Consider the following 17,934-nt stretch of genomic DNA (forward strand, 5'->3'; position numbering starts at 1 on the left):
AAAAGTTTTTAAGTTTCATTAGGTCCAATTTGTTTGTTTTTGTTTTTATTTCTATTTCTCTAGGAGGTGGATCAAAAAGGATCTTGCTGTGATATATGTCATAGAGTGTTCTGCCTATGTTTTCCTCTAAGAGTTTTATAGTGTCTGGCCTTACGTTTATGTCTTTAATCCATTTTGAGTTTATTTTTGTGTATGGTTAGGGAGTGTTCTAATTTCATTCTTTTACATGTAGCTGTCTAGTTTTCCCAGCACCACTTATTGAAGAGGCTGTCTTTTCTTCACTGTATATCCCTGCCTTCTTTATCAAAGATAAGGTGACCATATGTGCGTGGGTTTATCTCTGGGCTTTCTATCCTATTCCATTGATCTATATTTCTGTTTTTGTGCCAGTACCATACTGTCTTGATTACTGTAGCTTCGTAGTATAGTCTGAAGTCAGGGAGCCTGATTCCTCCAGCTCCGTTTTTCTTTCTCAAGATTGCTTTGGCTATTCGGGGTCTTTTGTGTTTCCATAGAAATTGTGAAATTTTTTGTTCTAGTTCTGTGAACAGTGCCATTGGTAGTTTGATAGGGATTGCATTGAATCTGTAGATTGCTTTGGGTAGTATGGTCATTTTCACAATGTTGATTCTTCTAATCCAAAAACATGGTATATCTCTCCATCTATTTGTATCATCTTTAATTTCTTTCATCAGTGTCTTATAATTTTCTGCATACAGGTCTTTTGTCTCCTTAGGTAGGTTTATTCCTAGGTATTTTATTCTTTTTGTTGCAGTGGTAAATGGGAGTGTTTTCTTAATTTCACTTTCAGATATTTCATCATTAGTGTATAGGAATGCAAGAGATTTCTGTGCATTAATTTTGTATCCTGCTACTTTACCAAATTCATTGATTAGCTCTAGTAGTTTTCTGGTAGCATCTTCAGGATTTTCTAAGTGTAGTATCATGTCATCTGTAAACAGTGACAGCTTTACTTCTTCTTTTCCGATTTGGATTCCTTTTATTTCTTTTTCTTCTCTGATTGCTGTGGCTAAAACTTCCAAAACTATGTTGAATAATAGTGGTGAGAGTGGACAACCTTGTCTTGTTCCTGATCTTAGTGGAAATGCTTTCAGTTTTTCAGCATTGAGAACAGTGTTGGCTGTGGGATTGTCATATGTGGCCTTTATTATGTTGAGGTAAGTTCCCTCTATGTCTACTTTCTGGAGGGTTTTTAATCATAAATGGGTGTTGAATTTTGTCAAAAGCTTTTTCTGCATCTATTGAGATGATCATATCGTTCTTCTCCTTCAATTTGTTGATATGGTTTATCAGATGATTGATTTGCGTATATTGAAGAATCCTTGCATTCCTGGGATAAACCCCATTTGATCATGCTGTATGATCCTTTTAACGTGCTGTTGGATTCTGTTTGCTAGTATTTTGTTGAGGATTTTTGCATCTATGTTCATCAGTGTTATTGGCCTGTAGTTTTCTTTCTTTGTGACATCCATGTCTGGTTTTGGTATCAGGGTGATGGTGGCCTCGTAGAATGAGTTTGGTAGTGTTCCTCCCTCTGCTGTATTTTGGAAGAGTTTGAGAAGGTTAGGTTTTAGCTCTTCTCTAAATGTTTGCTAGAATTCGCCTGTGAAGCCATCTGGTCCTGGACTTTTGTTTGTTGGAAGATTTTTAATCACAGTCTCAATTTCAGTGCTTGTGATTGGTCTGTTTATATTTTCTATTCCTGGTTCAGTCTTGGAATGTTGTGCTTTTCTAAGAATTTGTCCATTTCTTCCAGATTGTCCATTTTATTGGCATATAGTTGCTTGTAGTAATCTCTCATGATCGTTTGTATTTCTGCAGTGTCAGTTGTTGCTTTTCCTTATTCATTTCTAACTCTACTGATTTGAGTCTTCTCCCTTTTTTTTCTTGATGGGTCTGGCTAATGGTTTGTCAATTTTATTTATCTTCTCAAAGAACCAGCTTTTAGTTTTATTGATCTTTGCTATCGTTTCCTTCATTTCTTTTTCATTTATTTCTGATCTGATCTTTATGGTTTCTTTCCTTCTGCTAACTTTGGGGTTTTTTTGTTCTTCTTTCTCTAATTGCTTTAGGTGTAAGGTTAGGTTGTTTATTTGAGATGTTTCTTGTTTCTTGAGGTAGGATTGTATTGCTATAAACTTCCCTCTTAGAACTGCTTTAGCTTCATCCCATAGGTTTTGGGTCGTCGTGTTTTCATTGTCATTTGTTTCTAGGTATTTTTTGATTTCCTCTTTGATTTAGGTGGGATGCTTATTTGCAAGGTGTTTTCAGGTTGCATCTGGTGAGTACTGCCATTTGCAGGAGGTCTGCCTGGTTGGAATGCAACAGGCTTCATAAATGTATATTGAACAGACAGGTCCATCGATGTGAATGTCTTCAGAGAATAGCAGGTGTCCCCCTACTAAGATCAGTAAAATATGCAGAAATGTCCTTGAATGTGCCACACGATCTCAGTGCATTAAAACCTTCTTTTAGGCCCAGTTAAAAATGCAGGACCTGCTCAGTAGTTTAATGACAAACATAGTAGATGTTATCTGTTTATGATGCTGATGTTGGGATACTATGGCAAGGCAGGTGGAGGTGGAGAGGGTGGGCTGTGTTCAAGCCCTGGGTGGTGTCTGGGAGTGAGGCAGGGTGGGCCCACAGGTATCAGTGAGATGCAGAGGGGGAGCTCAGGTAGCTTCCCAGGAGAAGCTGGTGGACCAGGGGCACAGTCTGAGGCATCAGGTCTGACGTGATCAAGCCAAAAGTAATGACTAAGTGAGACTGGGAAAGACCAAAGCATTGAGTCTAGAGGCCAGGAGATGAATTCAGGAGCGATTTCTGCTGGTGTTAAAATGTACAGAGAGAGAGAGAGAGAGAGGCCATCAGAGGATGCTTGGGCCTTGCCTGCGAGAGGGAAGCTAAACCAGTTAGTTACAGATTTTATAAGTTAAGGAGGGGTTCCTATTCAACCTCTTATACCTCCGTTCTCTCCTCCCTTCTGCCCTTCCTTCCATCCTTTCTCCTATGCTTCCCTCTCCCTTTACTCCTTTCTCCCATCCCTTCCTCACTCCTTCCTTCCTCCCACACTATTTATGGAGAACTTACGGTAGTGCTGTGTCTCTGTTAGCAAAGAAGAAAGAGCCCAGTCTATGGAAGACCTGCATAAAGTGCCAGTTGTACGGTGTTGCAGGCAAACAATATGGGAAGGATTAGCCCCAGACTTGGGAGAACAGGTAGTCAGGAGACTGTCTAGCTGAGGTCTCAGTCAGGTTGGGGATGCTGCAAGGGCCGGAGAGAGGAAGGTGGTGGACACACCTCTAAGAGAGTCCAGGCTAGGGCAGTGAAGGACCAGCTCACCAGAGCCTGGCTGGTTTCTTAGGGTGTGTCATGGTTCCCTGGCATGGTAGGCAGGATTTCTAGGAATGGACCCCATGACTCCACACTCCCCTGATCCCCAGAACCTGTGCATGTGAAGAGATATCACCCCCATGACTATGGACTGTTATATGGCACAATTCCTAGTGGGTCATTCCAATCCCATGAGCCCTTAAAAGTAGAGAACATTCTCTGGCAGGAGTTAGAAGGGGAAGTGAGAGACCTGAAGTGTGGGAAGGACTCAGTGCTGCTGCTGGTTTGAAGATAGAGAGGCTACATGAGGCTTAGTGTGGGTGGCCTCTCAGAGCAGAGGGACCCCTGGGAAACGGGAGCCTCCGTCCTACATCCACAGGGAATGACAGCCTGCGTGAGTTGGGTGGCAGAATCTTCCCCAATTCCTCCAGAATCTTCCCCAATTCCTCCAGAATTTAGTTGGTTGTCCCAGGGCAACCAACACTGTGATTTTGGCCTGGGAGACCCTGAGCAGAGAGCCCAGCCAAGGCCACTGGATTCCCCACCTGTGAGATGATCACTGGGTACTGTTTTAAGCTGCCAAAATTATGGGAATTTTTTAACGAAGCCATAGCAGACTAATACACTGGGCCTGATTTGACCAGATTCATACGTAAATCTGCATAATACAAATCTGGGTTGGGGCAATGAGGTGGATTTAAATAAATGAGGTAGGTTTATGTTCTGTCTTTGGTTAACATGGCTTGGTTGCCTTAGATAATGAGGGAGTAGAAGGGAAATAGAAACCCTTCAATATGCACATTTAGATTCTGTCAGAAGACATTTAAAAATAGCACTGAAGATTTTTTGTGAATTTTTGGTGAATTCATTACACATACACACACGCGCACGTGTGCACACACACCTCATACAGACTTTGCATCTACCTTTTCCTTAAATGAAAAAAAATGAGATTCTGTGAAGATGGCAGCTGAATTTGGCTTCTTTCTCCCATGCTATCAATGCAAATCCATCAGCCTGTTGAGCCACATGACTGCAGGGCCCTGGGAGTGGCTGGATGCAATTGTGGCCTTTGGCTTTCTGAGTTCCAGCAGAGAGAATGGGGTGAGCTCAGAATGCAGTGGGCCCTGGGAAGATCTTGGTTCTGGGAAGAGAAGTGAAGCCCTGGAGGGAAAGTGGAGTGAGGCTTCTTGCCCCACTGAGCCTAAGAAGGAAGATACCCCCCACCGAAGATGGTCTGGGAACACACAGGCGTACAAGAAGAGTCAGGCAAATTCAGTTCTTAATGATTCAAAAAGACATTTGAATGGCAAAACATATCATAAATAAAGTCAACAGATGAATCATAGACCTGGAAAATATTCTGTGAAGGATATGAAAAGGAATCTTACAAGTCATCCAGATGAGCTTAAGAAACAGACTAGAAAAATGGGCTGGAAGAGGCAGTTGACAGATGAGCAAATTCAGATGGCCAACAGACACATGAAATCACGCTCACAGTTAGTGATAAGGGAACCAAAACCCAGTATCAGTTTACATTTTTCTGAAAGTCCAGAATATAAAGCGATTCCCTGCTGCTGGTGGGAATTCAGGGAAAGGATGTCCATACCCTGCTGCCAGGAAGTGAAGGATTTCCTTGAAAAGCAGGCTATAGCTTTTAGTTAAAATTAAAATACACAAACCTTTCAACTGAGCTATCTTACTCCTGGAAATCCAACCCATGGAACTGAAGGCATAAGCATAAGCAAGAATATATGTCTAAGTGTGTTTAATGTGGCATTGTTTTTAGAGGCAGAGAGGGGGGCAGAAACTGTGAAGATCACCTGTAGAGGAATGGTTGAATTAATGAACAAATTAATTTTTCTGCCGTTGAAAAGAATGAATCAGGAATACCAGTTGTGTTGACGGATATCTGTGAAGTACTGTTGAGTGAGTAAAGATGCTGAAAGGGGCATATAACATCCTATTTTTTTTTTTTTTTTAAACTGTTGAATGAATGGTGATTCTGCCATTAGGTGCAAGCATCTAACTTCACTGTATCTTTTTTTTAAAATTTAATTAAATTAATTAATTAATTAATTAATTAATTAATTTATGGCTGTGTTGGGTCTTCGTTTCTGTGCAAGGGCTTTCTCTAGTTGCGGCAAGTGGGGGCCACTCTTCATCGCAGTGCGCGGGCCTCTCACTATCGTGGCCTCTCTTGTTGTGGAGCATAGGCTCCAGACGCGCAGGCTTAGCAATTGTGGCTCACGGGCCTAGTCGCTCCGCGGCATGTGGGATCTTCCCAGACCAGGGCTCGAACCCGTGTCCCCTGCATTGGCAGGCAGATTCTCAACCACTGCGCCACCAGGGAAGCCCCCAACATCCTATTTTAATGAAGATAGAAGCAACCATGTATGTACGTGTACGAAGCGTATACATACTTATTTGAGAATAGAGAGAAATTTGGAACAATGCATTCTAGATTGTCACATGAACTACTGGTAGGAGACCTGGAGGGGGAATTCATGCATAAAAGGGCAAAAGAAAAGACTACATGAGAAAAGCAAACTCGATACATGTGATGTGATTACATTTAACCGTTCAGATAAATTTTTATAGATGTTTGTGTAAAGAAACTTAAAACGGGCATCCATTTGCCAGTGGAATAAGGTTCTGACAAGGCCCGCAAATAATGTGGGGGAGATCAAAGTGTGAAGGAATATATATTAAATTCTTATAAAATGCAGCCCAGTGTAATAATCACTCATCCCTGTAACACGATGTAGGCAGCCACAGCCAAGTGCTGAACAGGATAATTGTTCTCATCCATTGAGGCCTTTTTATCTTGGTGACATCATCAAATTGTCCTCAGTAGTGAGAAGGAGAGGGAGAAGGAAAGAGAGAGAGAGAAAAAGAAGGAAGAGGAGAGGGAGAATGAGGAGGAGGAGGAAGAGGAGGGGAAGGGGGAGGACAATGAGGAGCATCTTTTAAAAAACGTTGTATTTTGATGCAAATCAAAATGAATGGATAAAGAAGATGTGGCACATATATACAATGGAATATTACTCAGCCATGAAAAGAAACGAAATCGAGTTATTTGTAATGAGGTGGATGGACCTAGAGTCTGTCATACAGAGTGAAGTAAGTCAGAAAGAGAAAAATAAATACTGTATGCTAACACATGTATATGGAATCTAAAAAAAAAAAAGGTTCTGAAGAACCTAGGGGCAGGACAGGAATAAAGATGCAGATGTAGAGAATGGACTTGAGGACACAGGGAGGGGAAGGGTAAGCTGGGACGAAGTGAGAGAGTGGCATGGACTAATATATACTACCAAATGTAAAATAGATAGCTAGTGGGAAGCAGCCGCATAGCACAGGGAGATCAGCTCGGTGCTTTTTGACCACCTAGAGGGGTGGGATGGGGAGGGTGGGAGGGAGGGAGATGCAAGAGGGAAGAGAAATGGGAACATATTGTATATGTATAACTGATTCACTTTGTTATAAAGCAGAAGCTAACACACCATTGTAAGGCAATTATACTTCAATAAAGATGTTTTAAAAAAAAAAAAAAAAAAAAAAAAAAAAAAAAAAGAAGATGTGGCACATATATACAATGGAATATTACTCAGCCATGAAAAGAAACGAAATCGAGTTATTTGTAATGAGGTGGATGGACCTAGAGTCTGTCATACAGAGTGAAGTAAGTCAGAAAGAGAAAAATAAATACTGTATGCTAACACATGTATATGGAATCTAAAAAAAAAAAAGGTTCTGAAGAACCTAGGGGCAGGACAGGAATAAAGATGCAGATGTAGAGAATGGACTTGAGGACACAGGGAGGGGAAGGGTAAGCTGGGACGAAGTGAGAGAGTGGCATGGACTAATATATACTACCAAATGTAAAATAGATAGCTAGTGGGAAGCAGCTGCATAGCACAGGGAGATCAGCTCGGTGCTTTGTGACCACCTAGAGGGGTGGAATAGGGAGGGTGGGAGGGAGACGCAAGAGGGAGGAGATATGTGGATATATGTATATGTATAGCTGATTCACTTTGTTATAAAGCAGAAACTAACACACCACTGTAAAGCACTTATACTCCAACAAAGATGTTTAAAAACAAAACAAAACAAAACTCTAAAAAGCTAAAAAAAAAAAACAACAAAAAAAACTACAATGAGGTATCACCTCACACCAGTTAGAATGGGCATCATCAGAAAATCTACAAACAAATGCTGGAGAGGGTGTGGAGAAAAGGGAACCCTCTCATACTGCTGGTGGGAATGTAAATTGATACAGCCACTATGGAGAACAGTATGGAGGTTCCTTAAAAAACTAAAAATAGAATTACCATATGACCCAGCAATCCCACTACTGGGCATATACCCAGAGAAAACCATAATTCAAAAAAACACACGCACCCCAGTGTTCACTGCAGCACTATTTACAATAGCCAGGTCATGGAAGCAACCTAAACACCCATCGACAGACGAATGGATAAAGAAGTTGTGGTACATATATACAATGGAATATTACTCAGCCATAAAAAGGAAGGAAATTGGGTCATTTGTAGAGACGTGGATGGATCTAGAGACTGTCATACAGAGTGAAGTAAGTCAGAAAGAGAAAAATAAATATCGTATATTAACACGTGTATGTGGAATCTAGAGAAATGGTACAGATGAACTGGTTTGCAGGGCAGAAATAGAGACACAGATGTAGAGAACAAACATATGGACACCAAGGGGGGAAAGTGGCGGGGGGTGGTGGTGGTGGGATGAATTGGGAGATTGGGATTTACATATACACACTAATATGTATAAAATAGATAACTAATAAGAACCTGCTGTATAAAAGATAAAAAGAAACAAACAAAAAAACATATTTTGAAATAATTACAGACTCACAGGAAGGCAACAATAGTAAGTGGAGTCCAGTGATCCCTTCCCCCAGCTTCCCCCAGTGGTGACAGCTTGTAGCAGTGTCACAACCAGGAAACTGACATTGGTGCAATCTGCGGACTAAACTACAGACCTTATTCAGTTTTCTCGTTTTAACGCGCACTCGTGTGTGTGTGTGTGTGTGTGTGTGTGTGTGTGTAGTTCCATGCAGTTTTCCCCCATGTATAGATCTGTGTAACCAGCACCACCATCAAGATGAAGAACAACCCATCCCTACAAAGGAGCCCCCATTTTTGTCCCCCCAATCCCATAGGAAGCACTATGGGAACAGGAGCCTAAGCTTCCCCCGCTGTGTCCTGGTGAAGGTTCCAAGAACGCCAGGCACACTGTTGCTCTGAGTCCCTCCCCTCCCCTCCCTGTGGCTTTTGCTGCCTCTCTGTGCCCAGGGGCGGCTCATCCTGGGCCATGCAAATCTATTCTGATGTTGATCTGTCCTGCTTCCCTTGACACTTGTGGCCTTGAACAGCTCGTAGACTCATCTTGTGAAATTGGCTCTTTTCATACATCATTCTCACCCTGTCTCAGGTTGCAGCCGGCTTCGTTTTGGCAGGAAGGGCTCTTGTTATCTTCTGGAGCTACAGTGGCCTGGCTAACTCTTTCTGGGCATTGCCTTTTTTTCAAGCATCTTACAGTAGTTTACGAAATAAAATGCATTTCTCTGACAACCCTGAGAGGTTTCCTGGGTGTTATTATCCAAAGCTCAGGGCTCTACAGTTCCCATTTCTCAGGCAATTCAAGGAAAAAAAAGGGGGAAATCAAGCAATCCTGACTGTCCTGGGGACCCCTATGCCTCTTTGTCCTTCTGGTCTGGCTCTGGTCCACTGGTCACCTTCAACTTTATGCATTTACTTGTCCTCTAGCCTTACTTTCCCTACTTAGTAGGTAAGTAAGTGTGCCCCTTACTTAGTAGGTATTCAATATTCACTAATTGCTGAGAAACTAAGGAGCTGGGGAGCAACCCAGCACACTGCTAAGGCCTCAGTGACTATCTGCTGAATTGCACTGAAAGTTAGCAGCACCTAATTTTGGCCAAATTACATTTATTATAACTTGTCCACGCAAGTCCCAGTCATGCAGAGCTTGATGAAGGGCTTTGTGGTTTATCAGTGTGATGTGTTGGATCAAGGTTGGTCTGGCGACACAGGCTTGGACAATGTATTTAATCTTCCTGAGCCCCATCTGCAAAATAGGGATGATAGTGTGAGAAGTAAAGGAATACGACAAGCCAAGCACCCAGCACCCAAGTAGGATTTTGTTAAGGTTGGCCTCTAACTTCTTTTCCCTCCTGCCATTCATCCTGTTGCAAATGGGGTTGCCTGGAAAGCTAACAAGACGGAGGTTAGTGTTCATTAGGATCAATACCTGTGGAAGGGAGGTGGGGTGGGCAGAGGGGGAAGTGGGGCAGTAGTGCAGCCTTGCCCAGATCTGGAAGCCAGGAGGAGCTTGAGAGGTGTCCCCCCACTGAGACTAGGAGCCTGGCTCTTATAACCCTATAACCTAAGTCCCTGGATTCGGGCTGCCCCAGCCTTTGACAAGTTAGGACTCTTCAATTGAGGCAATCTCTGATGGGGGCTGTTGGCTCGGGGCTTTCTGCCGGCAGCTCTCCCAGTACCCCGAGGAGTAAGATATTCCTTACTGAAGGAGGATCTGGACAGAGCATCACAACATCCACCAGATACATGCAGGCTGGTCTCCCTGCCCCAGAGTATCTCCGTAGTCTGAGGGTAAGATCCACAGTGGTAGTGGTGGTGGGGGGCAGCTGTTCACTTTAGCTTTCAGTGAGGCAATTTGTAAAGTGCATCTTAATTTTTTTCGTGAAGACAAAACTGTTGACATAAGTGGATGCTTTAAACATGAATATACCTTAGGTTTTGATTATGGAGCATTCATGGAGCATCCTGGGAGCATCTGATCCTGGAATCAGAGTGGACCACGTTACCAGATAATTGGAGCTCATTCAGTTCAGCCTGGCAAGGGCTTCTGGAGGTCATTCTGTACTTTTGCCTTGTCTTTAGGTAGAACTAACATTGCATCTGCTTCCAGAGTGGCCTTCAAGAGCCATAGAAAACAGGATTCCACTATGTCCTAGAATTATCCACAGAACTGAGAGTTCGTACTCTTTTATTTAGAGCCAGACCTAGGAGATACATTCAGGCCTGCAGAAATATAGCCCTCTTGACCTCTGCCCTGGTTTCCTGGCCCCTGAAGGCAGTTGGCTTCAGGGTGGTCTTTACTCCCTAGAAGAGTCTCAGCAAATCAGTATGATAGGGCAGAGCAACTCAGGCTAATAGCTCATAGGTGCCTGAGTCACTGTGTGCAGGATTCTGTGGAACTATCTAGGTTTAGCAAGAAAAAGCATCACGACTGAGTAGTAACATCTGCCAAGGTACAAGGTAGCATGCTATTCTGGGGTGTGCTGCTTCAGTCACCACATTTGCAGGAACACCAAGCCAGCACGAGAGAAAGCTTCTGGTGGCAAGAGTTATATGCTTCCCAGCCTAATTCCGTCCCCTCCTCTCCAGGGATCTTTGAATGGTATTCAGGGAGGCTTAGCAGCATGTGACATCTGTTGAGGCTGTTGGTGCCCTGCCGCTATATATTTTTTTAAAAACAGATTTGGTTAAAATATTCCCTGAGCAATGCTTTTGTTTTTCCTAAATGTTAGTTGGGTATTCCACGCCATACTAAGAACAATGATTTATTATGTATGGGTACGTTTATATGTAATAAAACAACATTTGGGGATGTTAATTTTATTTATAATATCTTAACATAATTAATAAATAATTATAGCCTATAATAACAATAGTTATTATTTAATACATGCCTAATATATGGAGGCAGTTTATATTCCTTAACCCCTTCAACTACATAGATGCCTTATCCTCATTTACTGATAAATTGAAGCCCAGAGAGGTTAAGTAACTTTCCTGAGGTCACACAGTGGATATTTTTTATTCCAGTGCTCATGCTCTTTCCACTAGGTCCAGGATCCCCAACCCCCAGGCCACGGACCCATACCAGTCCATGGCCTATTAGGAACCGGGCCGCACAGCAGGAGGTGAGTGGTGGGTGAGCGATTGAAGCTTCATCTGTATTTATAGCTGCTCCCCATCACTCACATTATCACCTGAGCTCTGCCTCCTTTCTGATCAGCGGTGGCATTAGATTCTCACAGAAGCATGAACCGTACTGTGAACTGCGCATGAGAGGGATCTAGGTTGTGTGCTCCTCATGAGAATCTAATGCTTGATGATCTGAGGTGGAGCTGAGGCAGTGATGCTATCGCTGGGGAGTGGCTGCAAATACAGATTATCATTAGCAGAGAGGCTTGACTGCACAGAGACCATAATAAATCAATTGCTTGCAGACATATCAAAACCCTATCAGTGAGTGGCACGTGATAACAAGCTTAGGGCTCCCACTGATTCTGCGTTATGGTGAGTTGTATAATTATTTCATTATATGTTACAATGTAATAATAATAGAAATAAAGTACACAATAAATGCAATGCACTGGAATCATCCTGAAACCATTCCCCCCACCGGTCCGTGGAAAAATTCTCTTCCATGAAACTGGTCCCTGGTGCCAAAAAGGTTGGGGACTGCTGCCCTAGGTCACACTGCCTCCTCAGAGACTCCCAGACTTTTATTTGCATGCTCTTTTAGCACACTAGTATTCCTTCCAGGATTCTTAGGGTGTTTCTAATGACACCACAAGATAGGGGAACAAGAGGCTGATGTCCAGAGAGGTTCCCAGGCAGCTGCTGCCGTTTGGTGCTCAGACTCTCATTTCCTGATCCTTGTGAGTCTTGAGCTGTGCAGACACAGTAGGTAATTAGGCATCTCCTTGTATGCCTTAGGACTCTTTGGTTGCAAGTATAGAAACCAGATTGTGGTAGCCTAAACAGGGAGCATGTGGGGAACTCCGAAGTCAGGGAGCCAGCTGGGTCTGAGGAGCCAGCACTGGAGCTCCTGGGGACCCAGGCACTCCTCTCTTCCTCTGCTTTGCATCTCTGCCCCTCTCCATATACCGAGCACATTTTCCTCTCTTGTTGAAGGCTGGCTTGCTTTATTTCCCTGTCTACACGACAGGAAACAGCTGTTACCAATAGCTCTCAAGTCCTCATGGCCCCTGTTCAAGACAGCAGCCAGAAAGACTGGACTCTTGTTTCAACTCCAGATTCCTAGGAAAGGAATCTGATTGGCTCAGCTTCGGTCAGGGGTCCAAACAACTATGGTCGGAAAGTGTCTTTATGTTGTACAGATATGGCTGAGTTTGTGCATGGGAGAGGAGTTTACCATATTCCTTTAAAAGAGCAGCAGAATTCAATAAAAAAATCCAGTGAATTGGGCACTATGAAACTTGGATTGTTTTCTAAACCTGCCACTACCTAATGTGATTTTGGAAAGCAGCTTAACATATTTGGTGGGTAATAATAGCTCACATTTATGGAGAGGTTTTACATTGCCAGATGCTCATTTCAGTGCTTTACATTTCTGGCAATTCTGTGGGTCAGGATAGGGCAACAGGGACACAGAGAGGTTAAGCAACTTGTCAAGACCCCACAGCTAGTAAGTGGTGGAGCTGGGTATTGAACCCAGACAGTCTTAGGTCAGAGTCCATTGTCCCAACCAATGCACTGTGCTGCCTGCCATGTAGGAAATGAGGGTATGTTCCCATGTCTATAAAGTGGGGGTGATAACCCCTGCTAATACCGACTCCCCAGGAACAGAGCTGAAAAATGATGGAGAAAGCCCTCAAAAAGTGACCTGCAGTGAAAACATGCCTTTGTCCAGAGGCAGCCTGGACTCAGCGTGGACCAATCATATCCCTAGGTATATGCTAAGGACCACTTGTCTGGCTCTAATGGGAGCGAGGGAATGGCCATGCCCAGGATCACCTTTCTCTTCCCTGGCTATGTGTCCATTCTGCATTTAAGGCACAGGGTCACATGAAGCCATTGTGATCTCCGACTCTTCCATCTGGGGCTTCTACCATATACTTGTATGAAGTTCCAATTGCATTTCTTTAATCTGGAGATTAAGATGTGTACATCTCTCTGTGCCATATCAGGACTGCAAAAGGAATGAGAAATTTCTAAAAATACAGACTGTGCAAAATCCCATTTCAAATCCCATTTCATGGAGGTTCAGGACGTCTTTGGGGTTGTTGGTGCCTGCATTAGACAGGTTAGAATTCTGACGGACTTTCCCCAGGTCTGGTTTTGCCTTTTTCTCCCATGAGATGATGGCATGAAACATCTTTATCTCCATCCTAGCAACTTCATCTCCTCCTGAATGAGGTTTTGAAATTATTTGCTCATGTCTTTTTTCCGCTGATGGAGCATCATTTCCATGAGGGTCAGGTTCTGATCCATCTGTATTTCTCACACATTGTCTTGCCCACAGTGGACACTCTGCACATCTTCGTTGAATGGGTAAAGAAATTAAACATCTCTTTGCTAGCCAAGTGAAATTCGTTTTCTATCTTGAATGCTTTCTCCTGCAGTCACTAGATTTTTGTGTGTGTGATGAAATCTTGTTTATGAGGGCTTGTTTATGAGGGCTGTCAGAGTCTTTGAGATGATGTGATGGTTGGATTTCACATTAAAGTTGCCTCTTGGAATTTTGTGTAAAGTGTTCTCTCCCTCTGCTCTTAATTTGAAGCACTTTCAATTACAAGCTTTTCTGGGGCAGAGTTGATACTCTCAAAGACCATCATTGCACCTACTGTGCAAACACATCCCATATCAGAATCTATAGCTGAGTTTGGAGAAGAAAGGGGGTCCAGCGTCCACAATCAGTGTTGCCTACACTGGGTCCCCAAACCTCCTAAATGATGGGGTCCCTTTCCTGCCACAGCCCCCAAATCTCTCGTTGCATTGATGACCTCCCAGGAAAAGAGGATGCAGTGATGTTACTTTTCAAAGTGGACCCTGGTGTAAAGCCAACCATGGGACTCCCCTCCTTCTTGGTCCCCATGTCCAAGAAAGGGAGACCATGCCCTTTCTCTTCAAATGTGGGACATGGGTCAGGCTAAGCAGAGCAAGGTTTGTGGAGAGCAGGGGGCTGTGCAGGAGTAGGGGAGAAGGACAAAAAGGGCTTCCATGGAGCATTCGTGCATATATGGAGTGAAACCATGTACACACTTACACTGGATTACACTGCCCACCTCTCCCAGCTGATCTTGGGACCCCCTGCTGCATCCCCGAAAGGGGGCTTGGCAAGACTCGGGTCAGGTCACTCCAGCTCTTAGTGATAGGCTTTTTGCTGCTAGTGGAATCCCAAACCCCAAATCTCCCTGGGTGCAGCTGTGTGTGCCTTCATGAGCTCTGATGCTAACCTGATGGCTGCCTCGAATTCATTTCACCCCTGGAAGAAGAGAGCAAGGGGGCGGATAGAGGACTAGGGCAGAAGTGGTGCTGGCAGAAAGCAGTGAAACTTAAACCGCCAAAGTGAAATCCTTTGAGCCTCCTTGTTTCTTTAAAACTGATTTAACGTTCAAGTGAAATTCAAAGATGTGTTTTTTCCCTAAAGTGAGTCCGTTCTTAACAGATGAAGTCATAATGACTCCAAACCCACCCATTTCCGTTTAGGGCACATGTGGACTTGGTGGTCGCACCCGAAGAATTAGGTTGCTGTGTGTCTGAGGGAGCTTGCAGGGACCCACACCTTCATGGGGTGTGTGAAGCATCCCCGAACTCCTGATCTGATTTAGGACGTCTGTAAGGAGGAGAGTTGCTGCATATTTTTTTTGGAAAAGAATAAATAATTTAAAATCATCAGATGAAAGTACCAATTCCATTGAACCTAAAAGACCCAAATTCGACCCAGTATTCGCAGCCGCTTCCAGGGTAGCTGTCAGTAACAGAAGGTCTGTATGAGGAGCTCCTCGGGTCAGCACAGAGCTCCCGGCTGCCTTCTCTCCAGGGATGCCACAGATGATGCAGAAACACTCTTCGCTCTTTTTGTTTCTGAATTCTTTGCTGGAGGAAATGGCTGTTACCTGCTCAGCATTGAGTCTTGAGATGGCTTTTCACCAGCCTGTTTGCTACTAAAATGGACTCTCTGGAGAGCAAAGAGCTACCTGGCAGCTTTTTCTGTTCTCGCTCCAGGGAGGACGGCAGAGAAACTTCTCCTGATTGACCCCAGGGGAGTGGCTACTCACCATCCAAGGGCTCCTCATTTGCAAGAAGGTGCCCACTCAGGCCCTGTTACCATTAGACAGTCCTGGGGAGGGGGGCCAGGCCAGGTGGGTTACAAACATCTGAAGGGCCCAGGAGCTGCAACCATCCCCATTCTACAGATGAGGAAACTGCCTCCAGATCGTGCCTGAGTAAGTGGCGATGCCTGTATTCAAATCCACGTCGGTATTGGTTGGGTCCAGTCCCAGGGCCCCTCAGCACCCCACCTCTGTTCATGGGTGCCTCCCATGTTTTCTTGTCTCTCACCTGGGAGTGTGTCATATGCAGGCCTGGGGGCCAGCCATCCTCTCCCCCATTCCCGATCTTCCTGATGTGTCTGGGGCTGGTTGTGACCTGGAGGGAAGGTTGGAGCCCTTGAGAAGTATATTAGGGTTCTCCAGAGAAACACAACAAGTAGGATGTGCCTGCCTGCCTGCCTGTCTGTCTCTCTCTCTCTATGTACGTATAAAGAGATTTATTTTAAGGAATTGGCTCACATGCTTATGGAAGCTGAGAAGTCCACAATCTGCAGAGTGGGTTGTCAGGCTGCCTCCCTGGAAGGGCCAATGGTACAGTTTGAGTTCAAAGGCCGTCTGCTGCAGAATTCCCTCTTGCTCTGGAGAGGTCATCCTTTTGTTCTATTCAGGCCTTCCGCTGATGGGGTGAGGCCCACGCACATTATGGAGGACAATCTGCTTTACTCAAAGTCCACCAATTTAAATGTTGATCTCATCTAAAAACATCTTCCCAGAAGCATCCAGAATAACATTTGACCACATATCTGGGCACCATGGTCCAGCTGAGTTGACACTTAAAATTAATAACCACAAAGTAGAGTCAGCTCAAAGTGGAAACCCTTGACCTAGCAGCTGCTGCCATCCACACAGACGCTGTGGGGCTCAGGGGGTTGCGTTGTTAATTGTTAGGCTGCAGGGGTGGCTTTGCCTGTGGGCGCTGTCTCCTGGGGAGTAGAAGCAAGGGAGCCCTGGGCTTTGCAACGGACTTCCTGTGTGTGTGTGTGTGTGTGTGTGTGTGTACACGTGTGTGTACATGGGGCACGACACAAGCAGTGGGACACCTTACCTGCACTTTCCCCATTTCAGAAATAACCCTGGGAACACCTCTCGGAGCCAGAAGGACGTGGACCTGCCTCTTCTGGCTTCATGAAATGACTCACACTGTGGCTCAAGCATCCAGTGCAGTCCCTGGCACATCGTGGTTACCCATAAGTGGGTGAATACATGGATGGCTTGATTAAGTACCAAGTGTCCCCAACAGAGTTTCAGTCCTTTACTCAACAGCAACTGAGTGGGTGCCTGCCTACTAAATGCCAGATGCTGCCTTAAGCCGCGGGCAGGGACTCCAGGGGGACTGAGAGACACAGTTCCTGCCCTGTGCTAGCTGCATTCTAGTAGGGAAAGTGCAGCAAACAAGTCGTCAAGCAGTGAAATAAAAAGCTTTCAGGTTATCCTGAGAGCCATGAAGGAAGCAAACAGCCTGCTGAGATGGAGGGACCAGAAGAGGGAGGTCTGGGAAGGATTCCTGGAGGGGTGACGTTTAAGCTGAAACTTAAAGGGAGAGGAAGAGCTGGCCTGTGGACATCTGGGAAGATTATTCTAGGGAGATGGGGCATCAAGTGGAGAGGAAGCCAAGAGCTTGGTGGGTTCAAGAAAAGTTGAATAGAATTCAATATATAACAATTTGTAGTGATGTATGATTTTTGGGGAATGTAGCCAAGTTGGGGACCATGTGCCCAGACAGAGTCACATGGAAGCGCCTCCTCTGGACCGTCAGTATTTTGTTCTTTCGACAAGGTCATCTTTTTGGTTTGTCCCTATGTGATCGGTGCAGGAGGTTTCCTCTGTTCCAGGACAGCCCTCAGTGTGAGGCTTTTTAAATGGGAAGCCTCGGGGAGGGTCTGCTCAGCCATGAAGGCATTATTCCCTCCTGGCTCTCCGTGTGGGGAGGGGGGCCAGGAAAATCAGACTGCTCTGAGCCCTTGCCTCCTGCCCCTAACTCGCTGGAGCATTGCTTTCTTTCCATTCTCCTTTCATCCTCTCCAGCGGGAGCCTTTTCATAATGATTTACCCACAGTAATCCCTTTGCTTAAGGCAGTGACTCTGGGGAGTGAGTGGGAGGCGGGGTGTGTATCGAGCTCTCTGCGGCTCCTGGTCCTTCGCGGTTTGTTGGGATTTGTCTGCACTGGGGTCACTCTGCCCCGTGAATCCCCGTGCTGCTCAGATGCTCAGGCCCTGGGCATTTATTGAAGGATAGCTCTGAAGTGGCAAGGATCCTTAATCTCAGTCATCCGGGGGTTTCCGGGAGGATTTTGGGGGCATGGGGTTCTGGGATAGTGGCATGAAGCACAGCTGCGGCAGGTGCTACCTCTGATGAGGGTGGGATAATCATGTTTGTAGTGCGTGGTCCTGCCCTGAGCCCACAGGGACGA

Source organism: Eschrichtius robustus, chromosome 16, assembly GCF_028021215.1.
Source record: "Eschrichtius robustus isolate mEscRob2 chromosome 16, mEscRob2.pri, whole genome shotgun sequence".
In the NCBI taxonomy this organism is placed as follows: domain Eukaryota; kingdom Metazoa; phylum Chordata; class Mammalia; order Artiodactyla; family Eschrichtiidae; genus Eschrichtius; species Eschrichtius robustus.